This window comes from Amblyomma americanum, chromosome 2, assembly GCF_052857255.1.
Source record: "Amblyomma americanum isolate KBUSLIRL-KWMA chromosome 2, ASM5285725v1, whole genome shotgun sequence".
Taxonomy (NCBI): domain Eukaryota; kingdom Metazoa; phylum Arthropoda; class Arachnida; order Ixodida; family Ixodidae; genus Amblyomma; species Amblyomma americanum.
In genome coordinates, this window is record NC_135498.1 from 5,707,289 (window position 1) to 5,717,873 (window position 10,585).

Consider the following 10,585-nt stretch of genomic DNA (forward strand, 5'->3'; position numbering starts at 1 on the left):
ATACGCCGGCGGCTTTCCTCGTAATGGGACTAGTAATGTTTTCGCTGTAAAGTACGCTGACGTCGTCATGCGGCTGTATGAAGCAGAAAGCCGAACATCGCCATTTAAGACAGTCATGTATGTGTGGTTCGTCTATATTTGCCCACCGCTGGCCGACCTCAATGTGGCGCCAGTTTTCTCGACTATATGCGTACTAAAATTCTGACACAGCCGTCAGGGGTACAGGGGCTTGTGCTCGATGACTTCATAGGTTGGCAAGTAGCGCGGAGCAGACGACGGTGACAGTACAGTGGCCCTACTCGGCGTGGCTTGTTATCGATAAGACTGAAGTCTACACAGTTCCGCCCCTAGACTAGCTTTGTGCGTGCTCATGCTTGACACAGCCTGGTACGGGGTTGGGGGACGGCGACGCTGCTAGGAGCAGCCTGTCACAGCGCAGACGGACAGCGGCCTGCTTGCGTACAGCACCGTGGCTTCACCTTGTAGTTTCAGCTGGGTGGTGGTAGCTAGCGCTGCGTTGTGGGATGCACGCGACACTCACCGAAAAGCAAGGCAGTGATTTACCATAAATTTCCCAACGGCGAAGAGGTACGCGATAAATCGATTCATGCTATCCGGAGCCTTAAATGTTTCACGAATTCGCGAACGCGTGTGTGCTCGGAACATTTCACGCGAGACCGCTACCAAGGCAAGATGCTTCTAATGGAGGAGCTTGATCTCTCGAATACTAGGCTATTGTTGAAGACGGATGCTGGGTCGACGTTAACCCGCACGCAGTGCCTACTAGACCACCGATACGTCAAGAGGCAGCAAAGAGCAGGAAGCGAGCTGAGGTAAGCTATAGATTATAATGGGTCTTCTTAATTAAACTTGACTTCTTAAAACTGCTTGAAGAGAGAAGCTGCAACCAATATAATCGAGGCGGATGAGTCGAAATCGGCTCAAGAAAGGGAATGTGAACTGGTAACAACGTTCGGTCGCCGTTACAATCGCGCCATCGCTGTTTAACGAAATATGCCAGTCGCACCAGGGTGTCAGAGCAGATGAATGACTTCAGAATTCTAGCGAATATCCTTGCAATTTATCTGCACTCCAGATTGCTCACTCGTTCTGCCCTCGTTGGCTATGCATGCAGTGTACTGCAGTATTCATTTTCTTTTCGAAGCGGCAACACTGGGAAACTTTTTTCGTACCTTTACTTGTAGCCAGGCCCTGAATTTATGTATCAGTTTTCTGCTTAGGCTGTGAGTGCACAGCTTCGTCATTTTGCGCAGCACTCACTCAGCATTTCATTTCTAAGCCATCTCGTCAGTGACGCTCTCAGGGAAGCTCAAGACCACGACCGCCGAGCTAAGGTGAACACGACACGTCACGGTCGGACCTCTGTCGTCGCGGCGGCAAATGGGGAACCACTTGCACTAATACTTATTATCGAAAAGTCACTGTACAGTCTTGGTCAAAAAACTTAAGGCCGCTGTGAACGGGCGGGGAGCGGCAGCGCTCCGCTATCGCGGCGCTGCCATCACCGGCGCGCGCCGCCGCTCGCTTGCGCCGAGGATAAAGAGGGCGAGGGAAGCATGTCTCTCACTCTCTAATAGTTTGTACATATTAGATATCCCCCTATCCTCTCTTTCTGTCCCCTCACCTCTTTCATTTCATTTCTCCATTCTGCCTGCTATCCTTTATTTCCGCTGCCCCAGCTCAGGTGCTTCGGTATCCATGGCAGATGCCGGGGCTAGCAAAAATCTTTTCCTTCCTTTCTACTATTATTTTTAATAAAACCAGTACCACTACCACTCTCAAGCCTCCTTCGATAACAGCGCTCGTGAAAAGCTAGTGTGGCTTTCGTTGTGCCAGCTCGTCTCGCGGCCGCCGTGACAGGGCGCTTCGTGAGGCCTAATGTGGTGGCCTGGACGAGGTGCTTTCTGAGCAGCCGTGAAAGCTCATAAAACGGGATAAGGCATGAAATGGAAATGGTGGGATGGGGCTGCGGGATCAATTTTTTGCGTTTTTATTTTTTGTATTCTGCTCGTCTACTTTGATGCACTTTCTTGTGAAGAACGTCACGAAATTTTTGCGGATGGCTGCATCAATAAGACATGGGCATGGGCAACACTCGTTAGGAGAAGGCAGGATGAACACGTTATAATCTCGTGGCCGTGGGCTATTTTGCACGATTCAAACGTCTCGTACTCGTAGTGTCCAATTGAAGAGAGATAAACTTACGCTGGCGTCATGTGTGCTTGAAAGTGAGCCCTAACGACAATGAGGCAGCATGCACTAAGACATGAAAAGAGGCCAAGCAGTGGGCACTTTCCAAATTGCCGAGGAATGCTCTAACTCAATCGGCTACTTAGGCCAGACAAGCGTCCTCTAGTTCCAAGAAGTTTTCATAATCTCAATGTGGGCTTATTGAAAGAACTTCAACGTCGAACACACACGTGCGCTCATTCCTTAGTGAATAAGTGCGGTCTACGTATTTGAAAAATTGTGGCGGAAGTCACAGGCCCTTTCCTAAGACAACCTTTGTAGTAGACATTACTGCTTCAAGTCCTTTTTTAAAAGAACATTGAGTGAATTGCCCATATATTACAATGCAACATGGCACAGCGCTAGGGAGCACACAGAGAAATCAGGTTTATATTTATCTTTTATTTTCACTGCGCTGCGAAACACATTCGAAATGTATACCTAAAAGCATAATGCGAACGCTCTCCCCTCTGAATGTGTAAGATAAAATTTTGATAGAAAATTGCGATGATTAGGATAACTTTTGTACTGTTATGCGCTGGTAGCTTCGCCCAGGAAACCGAATTTAGTCGCACGAAGCGCCCTGTCACGGCGACGAGACGAGCTGGCATAACGAACGCCGCACTGGTTTTTCACGAGCGCTGTTATCAGAGGAGGCTTGAGAGTGAGAGACATGCTTCCCTCGCCCTCTTTATCCTCTGCGCAAGCGAGCGGCGGCGCGCGCCGGTGATGGCAGCGCTGATTTCCGATGGCCCCTCCGACATGGGGCTCTCACAGCGACTCGCTTTTCGTGCAGTGCGGCAGGGCGAAAGCGGTGGGCGCGGGGCTTGCCTGCCAATCTGTGTCCAGTGGCGTCACGCCAAGCAGTTTTCCGGGCCCGAGTTTCGATTTTCATCCAAGATTTGTGCTAATTTGAAACTACTGTTTGCATACTGTAAAATACTTAAGTAGTGTACTGTGATGAGAAAGCATTCAGCAGTATAAATCAACCATTTACCACAGCCCTTTGACCGCAGCGGTGGCGGATGCTCCCGCAGCGGAGCATCCGCCTCGCATGCGGGATGTGCGGGGTTCGATCCCCAGTGCCACTCGGTACCCACCGGTGATAAAATGGTTACAAGCTTTCCCCTGCCTAGTGTTCGGCTTCTTTAAGGTGAAATGCTTGGGAAATGGGTCTTTGACCCCACCTTCAGTACAACAAACAACCTTGTGCCATGGCGCTCTTTGGCGACAGATGCCCTTGCGCCATGAAAATTGTTAATCAACATCATAAATCAGCCATTACTCAGTGCGGACGGAAAATCGCTGGAGTTGCCCTTTAAGGTTCTTCGTGTTGTCAGATGTTAACAACCAGGCGGGGCAGAAGAAGAGCGGCCGTATATACGCGGCGTGGTAAAAATATATTTGCGTGCTTAAGTCATCGCTCCTAATGTTTCCTTCTTGAGTGCTGCTTAGCACAAAAATCCTACACTACTCGGAAAGAGCTCGAAATATAAGGCAGAACCGTGCACTTGCACAAGCTTTGACATATTTTACATTGTAGTTATATACCATCACTTTTGTCGTAAGGAAAACCGAACGTAGTGCGGCTGACTGGTGATGGCTGGGAGGAGGATGAGCAGCAGCTCACCTGGCCGCCGAAAGTGAGAAGGGGCGAGAGGCAGAAAGGCGCCGAGACGCCGATGATGGCCTTGATCTCCCCGGGCGCAACGCGGCTCCGTTTGCGGACCATCAACGAGGCTCCCTCTCTGCACAACGAAAGATGACGGAAAGATTTACTCGCTCATTGATTTATTGGCTGATTAATTTAATGTTCCATATTTTCTTGCTAATATGTGCACGTTCTCTTCGACACGCCCCCAGTGTAGTGGCGGCCGAGTGACGGTACCCGAGACTCAATGGCAGAGTTGTTACGAGAGCAAGTTCATTCGAGGAAACACGTCACTGTATGGACTCAGATCGCGTGACGAGACGAAGAGAGAACATTGTCAAAATACAAGCACTGGACACGCATTACAAAACTCAAGGCAATCCACAAAAATAAAAACCAAAACAAACTGAAACCCGGGATATAAGAACTGCGGTTTCCTTTATAACCGCGGCGGCTGCGTTTTTATGGAGGAAAAACGCTAAGGCGCCCGTGTGCTGTGCGATGTCAGTGCACGTTAAAGATACCCAGGTGGTCGAAATTATTCCGGAGCCCTCCACTTCGGCACCTCTCTCTTCCCTTCTTCTTTCAATCCCTCCTTTATCCCTTTCCTTACGGCGTGGTTCAGGTGTCCAACGATATATGAGACAGATACTGCGCCATTTCCTTTCCCCCCAAAAAAACCAATTATTATTATTATTTCCTTTAAAGCGAAAGCTATACTACTCTTCTCCGTAGCTTCCAGTTTGAGGAGAAACCACGTGACAGCTATGACGTCACTCAGCGGCCGCCGCCGCCCAAAACCGAGCGCTCGCCTCTGTTTCTGTGGGCCGTCGGCGTTCATTGTGTTCATTGGCGTTGGCGTTGACAACTTTCTAGACTCCGATGAGATTGAGGAAAGTAAGGGCGCATAACTGGCTCCCTGGGCCAGTGGACGCCTCAATAGCGCTTTGTGGTTATAGGTGAGAGAGATATGTGGGCTGCATGCATTAGCGCTCACACGACTATGGCAGACACGTGGCGCTGCAACAATAGGTCGCAGCCTTCATAACCAAAGTCGTCCCTGGTGCACCCTCTGAGTAACGCAGCTAGTAATTGCCTTCATGCATCCTTTCGTCGCTCCTGGCCCTAGAGGAGCGCTTCACCTCACTACTGCCATAAGTGACTCCGCACTCTCGCCCGGGCAGCGAGACGCGACGCAAGGATTCGAGCGCGGCGTGAGCGCAGTTGAGCAGTCGGGGGAAATTGCTAGCGTGGACTGACTGTTACGCGGGCGACCAGACGCATTTTTGAAGCGAAAAGCTTGACTACGCTAGGTAAAGCAGTCGTCGCGTAGACCGGAGAATGACCTTGAACGACCTTCAGCCCAACCACGTTAGCCGTGTATGACCACATGTGGTACAGCCATTGTGTCGAATCCTTGGCCCCTGACGTTGACCCGTGACCTTTAGTTGACCTTAGATTTTAAGGGCATCCGACGGGGTGATTTGAAGCCACGTGATGAGATCCGATGGGGGTGTTGTAATACCATGTGATACCACGTCAAAGCCACGTGGTCGTGTGGGTGTATATAGAACGGCTGTCGTGAGCGTGTAGCTGAGCTGCCTTGGACGAACCTCAGATGCTTAGCAAGCGACCTTGCTCTTGGCTGAATTCCAGGGTTAGCCAAGTTAAGCCACTGCCAATTTTTTTAACCGTGCTTGTGAATGTGCGTTCGATGAAGTGTACCTATATCCTCCAACAGCTGCGTCACTTCGCGACGCGGTGAATCCTGTGGAAGTGTACTCAGAGGAAGAATTTGCGTTCAGATTCCGCTTCGGCAAGGCGTCCGTGTTGACAGTCATGACGGAGCAGCTGCTGAAAAGCAACACGTACGGACCAAAGAGGAACGCCGCTTTCCCCTCTGCTGAAGAGGCTCATCGCGTTTCGTTTCTACGCCACCGGTGCGGCTCAGTCACACTTGGGCATTCAGCGGCGAGAGCGAGCGAAATCCGCCGCCGCCGAAATGCTGCCTCGTTCACACCTGCCAGCCACCACGTCGCAGATCGAGGCGTTCACAGATATGCATGGTTAGAAAAGAGCATAAATCAACACTGTCTACGTACCGTAAGCGTACGCATGCTTCCTTACGCTAAACGCAGGCATTTTGCGGGACGGTACGCCATTTCTCACATTCCCACTTTTAGTTCTGACGAATGCTAACAGCGACGCAACGACAACGATCGACGATTATGCGGGTATTCCCTTCGTATTGGGCGGGTAAGTTTTCCACCCAACTCAGCCTCAGGCCGCCATCTCGTTGATAGAAGAGGAACCATTTCTGACAACAAACCAGTGTTGTAGGCGTTACCGAAAAAAAAAAACTAAATACGTTACACGTTACGAAAAAAAAAAAACGAACGCGTTACCGTCCTATGTTAGGTAGAAAAAAAAATGTAACGCGTTACCGTTACCGTTACCGAAAAAAAGTAACCCACGTTACTTTGCTCTTACTCCATAGCCATACATTTTAATTCGTGTGTCTTCGCTGCAAGGACTCACGATAACAATTTTATGAAGCTCATATTTCAGATAAAACTTCTAGCCCAAAGATTTTACCCGAAATCCTGATTTAACAAGAATACTTCGCACAACTGTGCAGGATGATGACGATTATGGATTTTTATGGCGCAGGAGCATCTGTGGCCAAAGAGCGCTATGGCACAAGGTGTTTTCGACTACTCAAGGTGGGGTCGAAGACCCATTTGCAGGATCTTAGCAATGTGCAGGAGCTTAGCAATGGTATAGTGGCCTAAAGTTGCCTGTAGAGGTACATGTGCTCCCTTCTAACTCTGTGGCACATGTTGAAGCCATTTTCTGAATGTGACATTAAACAGAAAATGAGACTTCATCATCAATTCTAACTTCACAAAGAAAACATCTCTGAACTCTCAGCAAATTCACAGTAATTCTGAAAAATGTGATGTTCCAAAATGCTCGGCATGCTTCCACTCTTTAGAGAGTTGTGTGTGTGAGTGGTTTGGTTAGGAGAGATAGGCGAAGGCAAGTGTGTTCGTGCACGCATTTCGTACTTTATGGGTATTCTGTGTCTTTTTTTTTAGTTGGGCGCGTCGTCAAGAGCAGGTATTTTCTGGCATACAACAAGGGTCGTCGAGAACACCTGTACATTTTGTTTATTTGCAACATCACATTAGGTGGTCTGCGCTTTTTTTCTGAAAAAGGGGCGGAGGGGGTACAAGTGGAATGAAAATTAACATGTAACGTGACACCTCACGTAACCGAAAAATGTTACCCTAAGTACGTTACCCGTTACAGTTCCTAAATGGTAACGAGTACGTCACTAAGTTACCGAAAAAAATAACGCCGATACTTGTAACGCGTTACCGCCAACACTGCAACAAATCAACGGACCTCTTAAGCCTAAAAGCGACAGAATAACCGATCTAAATAAAAAATAAGGAAATTTATGACTCATACGTTTTTTTTATAGGCGAGATAAGAAAAAAAATGAAACACTGATAAACCATTTGTGCCCAGTGAACTCATTGAAAACGGCAGTAATAACGACGAATTTGGACCGAATCGAGGGGTCGCGCTTCCAAGTGTGTCGCCATGTTCGTCTACTCGGCGTCTAATCGGACGATGAGAGCCGGCGGAATTTTTCCGGCGGCAGAAATCGGTTCTGGACCGATCGGCTCCCAGAACGAGCTCGCGCGACACGCACAGCGTGCCTCACGTGAACGCGCAGCCAGGCGCGTTCTCGGCCTAGCCACTCGCAGTGGCTAGGCTACTGTCTACATCTCCCCTGAAACATAGGAAATTATCTCGGAGAATCACACGCGGCCTGCGTGGACGCCTCTTCAATCCATCACACAAGGAGTGGACGCTGTGTAATTCTGCCCAAGAGGCTATAATAATAATGATAATTGGTTCTGGGGGAAAGGAAATGGCGCAGTATGTGTCTCATATATCGTTGGACACCTGAACCGCGCCGTAAGGAAAGAGATAAAGGAGGGAGTGAAAGAAGAAAGGAAGAAAAAGGTGCCGTAGTGGAGGGCTCCGGAATAATTTCGACCACCTGGGGATCTTTAACGTGCACTGACATCGCACAGCACACGGGCGCCTAAGCGTTTTTCCTCCATAAAAACGCAGCCGCCGCGGTCGGGTTCGAACCTGCCCAAGAGATTCTCCTATGTTTCAGAGGAGATGTAGGTAGTAGCCTAGCCACTGCGTGTGGCTAGGCCGAGAACGCGCCTGGCTGCGCGATCACGTGAGGAACGCTGTGCGTGTCGCGCGAGCTCGTTCTGGGCCCGGGCAATAAACCGGTCGCTGGTCTTGCTTTCCTCAAACTCAACAGGTTGTCGCTTGGTGGTAATGACTGACGTCTAGCCAGGGTTTACCAGGCTTAAATTTAAAGGTTTAGTTCTGGTTACTCTCTTCGTCTCTGTGCGGCAGCCTCTCGGCGAGCTACGTCCACTGGATGATCGGATTCGAACTGTCGTCTTCACAACCCCTGAGACGCAGATAGGTCACGAGGCGTTTCGCCTGGATCATCCATGATGACTGCTGCCGTTGAATTGTCGAGAGCTGTTGCAATCCGTTGGCACCGGCCGAGAGGCAGCGGAGGCTATCACACAGAGCGAGCGCACGGCTCCAGCATAGCTGCGGTTGAATGTTGTCGTGGTTGTCACGCGACTAGGTAGAGCCGATCGCTCGGTTTCGGCGGCGGCGGCTGAGTGACGTCATAGCTGTGACGTGGTTTCCCCTCGGTTCAAGGTAAAACTCGCACACACGGCGACGAAGCTACAGAGGGGAGTAGTAAAAAAAGAAAAAAGAAACTTTGAGAACACATTGATAACCCCCATTGAAACCTGAGCGTGATAGCGAGTAGGGATCCCTCTGCCTAAAGCTCCTTGCGTGAAACTCTTTGCAACCATTAATTGTCCGGCTTTTTTTTCACACTCCCAGCCAGACAACGAATGGTTCCTAACGGTTTCGCGCAAGCGATTTCACATACAGGGATCCCAACACACCATCGTGTTCACAATGTGAAGTCACGCCAGAGCCAATCACATGTGAGCGGCACCTTCCATTCCACTCATCCGCTCTCTGGTAGGCGCGCAGGTTGCGCGGTGCCAGACTCGAGGAAGCCTCTTCACATCGATTGTATCTCGCGACATCCGGTGCTTTGACAATTCCATTGTCTCCTTTTATCGCTGCTAAACGCATATGCCTCTGCAGTGTAACGGTTGCGCTTTCGCTTCGCGACATAGGTGACCCAAGTTTGGTCCCCACTGCCCACTAGTTAACTAAACTATTTTATGGTGCAATATTTAATTGCTTTGTATGTCCCTTTGAACGCTTAGTGTGACGTCAGGCCACAAAAACCTCCATGTGACACCTGACATGACCGTCAAACAGGATTCACTACGAGATTTGTGACGTCCCAGTCTCTTTCAACCAATGGGGAACTACCGCCCCACAGACACTGGGGTCCTCGTCGAACGGGAAATCTAATGCGATCGCGTTAATAACAGGTGGTTGCTTCAATAGCTTGCCACCATTACCTGAGGGCAACCGCAATGGCGGCAGACGACACCGACGTGCCAGGTACACCTGGCGCCATCTGCACGTGCGCTTTGGCGGCTGGCGGCCGGCGGCCGCGGTAAGCAGAGAACGTAGACGCTATGTGGGATGCTAAAACCTCCTAGTAGGGACTTTTAGCACATCTTGCATAACAACCTCTACCGCAAACCACGCGCCCTCAATGCGCATGAGCATACCGCCACCAGACAAGTGCTGGCACCTGGCGCCATATGTGCATGTGCACGGTGGATGGCGGCCGCTGTAAGCGAAGACGGTCGACAGTATACTCTACAATCTATGCTAAAGGTCTAATCTTTTTTAAGGTTGCGCGAAGAATACGACAGCGATTCCTAGCTATGCGCGACCTCCTTTCACTATCAAGGCGCGGCCGGAACTGCGTCTCCCACTGAGATATGATGGCTTTTATCGCTGGCGGGGATCGTACGCGCACTGTTCTCTGCTCCAAAATTAAGCGCTTGTCCGTTCGTGCGGGAAACGCGATGTGTAAACGGCTGATGCAGAGGCAGCCATTCTGCATTTGTCTCAATGATAAGGCCCCTAATGTGGGTGCATGTGGCGGCGAGCGTTTCGCCAGCGTATGCCATTTCTGCCTGGGCGCATAGTCAAGACAAGCGCTAATAAAAAAAAAAATCATACAGTAGGGGTGAAAGCTCAAAGCATAGTATGCCCGTAACAATTACAAATGACAGCAAAATTGGGAGGTCCCTGTGGCGCAGTGGAAAGCGCGTTGGACTTCTAATCCAAAGGACCCGGGTTCGAATCCCGGCAGGGATGCTTTTTGTACTTTGCTTTTTGATTTCAACACCTTTTTTATATATTCCTCATGCGCAGTGCACTGTACGTTACCACTGCACATTGCACAACTTCAATTTAAGGGCCGCAAGACTTGCAAGAAGTATGGTGAGCAGCAGGTGCGGCAAACTGAGAATTCTGTTGCTGAGAGACGTAATAATCCTACTCTCGGCCAAAAGATTGAGTCGTTCGTGATAGAATTGCACGCTAACGTAGTATTAAATGTTTACGGGATTTGGCAAACATCGCGCTTTGTCAAATTTGCTAGGCACGTCTTGTTATAAGAAG

At 49.8% G+C, this 10,585-nt stretch overlaps 1 non-coding gene across 1 annotated transcript; it reads left to right on the top strand.

Annotated features, from left to right (window-relative positions):
- The first annotated feature begins 10,206 nt into the window (after window positions 1–10,206).
- On the top strand, window positions 10,207–10,279 carry TRNAR-UCU (transfer RNA arginine (anticodon UCU)). Its single transcript has one exon. It is a non-coding gene; the product is annotated as a tRNA-Arg (tRNA).
- The last annotated feature ends 306 nt before the right edge of the window (window positions 10,280–10,585 follow it).